Source organism: Galeopterus variegatus, unplaced genomic scaffold (assembly GCF_000696425.1).
Source record: "Galeopterus variegatus unplaced genomic scaffold, G_variegatus-3.0.2 Scaffold7072, whole genome shotgun sequence".
NCBI lineage: Eukaryota > Metazoa > Chordata > Mammalia > Dermoptera > Cynocephalidae > Galeopterus > Galeopterus variegatus.
Genome location: NW_007733183.1, coordinates 52,374 through 56,942, shown reverse-complemented (window position 1 = coordinate 56,942; position 4,569 = coordinate 52,374).

Here is a 4,569-nt window from a genome sequence, read left to right as displayed (position 1 = left end):
CAGTTAAAATTACACTTCAAAGCCATAGTATCCAAAACAGCATGGTACTGGCATAAATTTAGACAGTCAGACAAGTGGAGCAGAATAGAAACCCCAGAAATCACCCCTCAGGCTTACAGCTATCTGATATTTCACAAAGGGAACAAAACCATACATTGGGGAAAATACTGCCTCTTCAGTAAATGGTGCTGGAAATTTTGGATATCAATATGTAGAAGAATGAAACTAGACATGCACTTCTCACCATAGACTGAAACTGAAAATGGAATAAAGACTGAAGTATAAGACCTGACACTGTAAAATTACTTAGGGAAAATGTAGGCAAAACACTTCCGAAACTAGGTCTGGGTACAGACTTTATGAACATGAGCCCCAAAACACAAGCAACAAAAGAAAAAACAAACAAATGGGACTTTGACAAACTAAAAAGTTTCCACATAGCAAAGGAAACAATCAACAGAGTGAAACAACAACCTACAGAGTAGAAGAAAATTTTGATAACTATGCATCGACAAGGGATTAATATCTATAACATACAAGGTACTCAAGCAATTACACAGTTAAAAGACAAATAACCCCAATTAAACAATGGGCAAAGTAACTGAATAGACATTTTTCCAAGGAGGACATACAAATAGCCATTGGGTATGTGTAAATTGCTCAACATCACCAGTCATTAGGGAAATGCAAATTAATTAATTTTCTTGACATATAAAATTGGATGTATTTTTTGTGTACCATATGATATTTTGAAGTGTATATACATTGTGGAATGGTTAATATAGCTAGGTAGAACGTGCACTACATAACATAGTTATCATATTTGTGGTAGAACACTTAACATCAACTCTCTTAGCTATTTTCAACAGTAAAATTTATTGTCATTAACCATAGTCAACATACTGTGCAATAGATCTCTTGAACTTATTCTTCTTCTCTAATAGTAAATATGTATTCTTTGAGCAACATCTCCCCAACCCTTCCTTTCCTCTAACCACCCCAGCCTCTGGTAAGCACCATTCTAGCCTCTACACCTATGAAATCTACTCTTTTAGGTTTCTCAAAACATTAAAAAATAGAATTACTGTATGATCTAGTAATTCCATTTCTGGATACATGTACAAAGGAAATTAAATCAGTATGTCAAAGAGATATCTAGCCTCCCATGTTTATTGCATCACTATTCACAATAGCCACAATATGGAAGGACCTAAATGTTCATTAACGGGTTAATGAATAAAGAAATTACGGTATATATACACAATGGAATACTATTCAGCCATTAAAGAAGGAAATTCTGCCATATGAGACAACGTGAATGAACCTAGATGACATTATGCCAAGATAAGCCAGGCATAGAAAAGACAAATACTGCATGATCTCACTCACATGTGGAATCTCTTCTTCTTAAAAGTCATGTTTTGCCACTAGTGTTTAAAATATCTCATATTTCTTCATTTAAAAAATACCATTCTGTTGGGCCGGCCCGGTGGCGCACTGCTACAGTGCGCCGCTTGGGAGTGCGGTGGCGCTCCCGCCGAGGGTTCGGATCCCACATACAGACCGGTTCCCGCTCACTGGCTGAGCGAGGTGTGGGAGCAACACCGAGGGTTGCGATCCTGTTGCCGGTCCCGGTCCGGTATGGGCGCAACACTGAGGGTTGCAATCCATTGCCGGACACGAAAAAAGACAAAAAGGAAAAAAAAATACCATTCTGTCAAATTAATTTTTATAGAATTGAAAAATATATAGGTACATTTGCATATTTGTTTTATTTCATAGAAGTGACCATCTGACTGAGTATAAATTGTAGGTGTGGAACAGTGTTGCATTATTCTGTTGACATCTAGTATAAAGCATTTCTGGTGAAAGGCTGGATATACATCGGATTCTTATTCCTGTCTAGGTATGTTGGTTTTCTGCTCTGAAATTTTTTTGAATAAGTCTTATTTCTTGATATTCTGTAATTTCATCAGTATCTTGGTATGGATCCTCTTTTTATCCAATGAACTTAATAGTTTAATCCATGGACATACTTCAATCTAAAACTTTGATGTTTTTCATCTCAGGGATATTTTTTTTACTAATGTGTCTTCGATAATTTTTTCTGTTTCTTATGTTCTATGATTCTGGGACTTCTGTTTGTTTGGGGTTGGACTTAATCACTAAGTTTCTTAATTCTTTCTCCTATCATCTTTTGCTCAACATTTAGTAATAAATCCTAAATTTTATTTCCCTTTGTTCTCATATGTTGCATTATTTAGTTCCTATACTAAGGATTTAAGTTCCAGAATACTATTTTATTTTTTATTTATAATATATGAGTGTAACATGATATTTAAAAATATTAATTCATATTATTTGCTTAAGCTAAATTGTAAATACAGATAAAATTCTCTTAGCTGAATGTTTCCCCAAGGATATTCCACTTGATCTATAAAAGTTTAATAGCTATTACTTAAAAAATTCTGTTGTGAGGTGAAATGAACTTAGGAAAGCCTGTGTTTGATAGATTTTAAACATATTTCTCAAATCCATAATGGCAAATAGTATTTTAAAAATTCGTGTCATTGAGAAACTCGTAAGAAGCAGTATTTTTTTTTTCTTAATATGGAGCATTTCTCAGATTTGGTTTACTAAAAACACTTACAAGTTAAGGAACATATAAATCACAAAGCAGTTTAAGAAATGTGACCAATTCATTTTAGAATATACTGTACTGGGAATATATTTTTTTAAATGGAATTTTGTTAAATTTAACGTGGTGTATTTTTAGAAATTTCTATTTTTTTTTGTTAAATAAATACATTAAGGAGTACCTTCTGAATACAAGAAAAAGGGAATATCATTTATTCATCACTGCCACATTCTATTTCCTCTTCCAGGGTTTCAAAATGAATTTTCTATATCTTTGGATTGGTGATAGTTTGCAAGCTTGGTTGTCTTTTTCCTAGGTGACTGGGATGACTCAAATGAGGAGAATTGAAGAACAATCACTATCTAAAGACTTGACTGTGTTTATTTCAGCTTTCTTGTTACCACTACCAGGAGAAGAATATTCAATCAAGATCTGTCTGTGTGGAGAATAACTGTTGACGGGGTCTGAAAAAAGCACTGTGTAAGATTACTTTTTGTGTAAAATTTATTATGATAAGATCAACAGTGGACCATAGAAATAGATTTGCAAAAGTAGAACCAATCAGTCAATATGCATATCGATTGCCTACATCTTTTTAATAAAGTGAGCTGTATTGAATATTGCTTGTTTTGTAGCCAAATGATAGAAAAGCATTTGTTTATAGCAGTACTTTTTTTTGCCAACAGATTGACAAAACATTCACGAAAATATTTGAAACGTTTTTAGTGTAGTCAATATTGGGGTTGCAACTGTATTTATTTTAATCTATTTAATTCATAGTTATGTGTTTGCAAACCCCTTTATATTTAAATATTTGGTGCTTTATAGAAATAAAGTTCATTAGATAACAGAGTTTTATGAAATTTATTAATTTTTCCTCTTCTTACCCAAGAATAAATAAATAAGATTCTTGTTGTAAATATTAAAGTTTGTAAAGTATTGGTAAGTTGGCTTTACTTTGAAAATAGGTAAGCAAAAACACACGAATAATGTAAAGCTTGCTACTATCTTCTGCCATCACCATCTTGCAGAACATACTTTTATATTCACATTAAACAGACATATGGCTGATGTTGATAATTAACTAAGAAAATGAGCCATAGTGGATACATTATGCTAGAGAACAGTTAAATGAAACATATTCCCAAGACACATGCCTCTTCATAACAGTTTATAACTAAAATCTTTTAAATAGCATGCTGTCATATTGTAAACCATTATACTGAAGAGGTAAGAGCCAATCTCCAAGTATGAGAAGTAACTGCATTCCCACATTGTGTGACCTCATGTATCTGAAAATTGAAGTCCCTCCTTTTATATTAATTTTGGTTTTAACAGTGAATATTCTGGTGGTTGAGAAAATGTTATAAATAATAGTTATATGATATGGTGGAAACCTCTGAAATTAAGATAATTCACGATGTATATTCTCCAGGTTCTTCTCCTTCATTTAAGGTACATAGATACAGAATAAATGCAATAAGCATACTTTATTCCCTTCTTAGGAAGCGGTGAAAGACATGGGATTCTATGTCAAATAGGTGTCAGTTGAAAGCTTGATTCCACCTTTTCCAAGCTGTGTGAACTTGTGTATAGTGGTTTATTCATCATAATAATGGTAGCAACAATATGAGGTGTTATAAGTATTAAATTAGTTGATGCATTTAAGGTGATGCTAATATTTCACTTAGTTCATTGTTTGCAACCACTATGGGGTAGCTATTATTTTTAAAACTAGGCTGCCCCTGAGAAAATAGTCAATCTATTATGTAAAAGCTGTCCTTAAGGGCCGGCCCGGTGGCGCACTGCTACAGTGCGCTGCTTGGGAAGTACGGCAGCGCTCCCGCCCAGGGTTCGGATCCCACATACAGACTGGCTGCTCACTGGCTGAGCAAGGAGAGGGGGCAACACCGAGGGTTGTGATCCCGTTG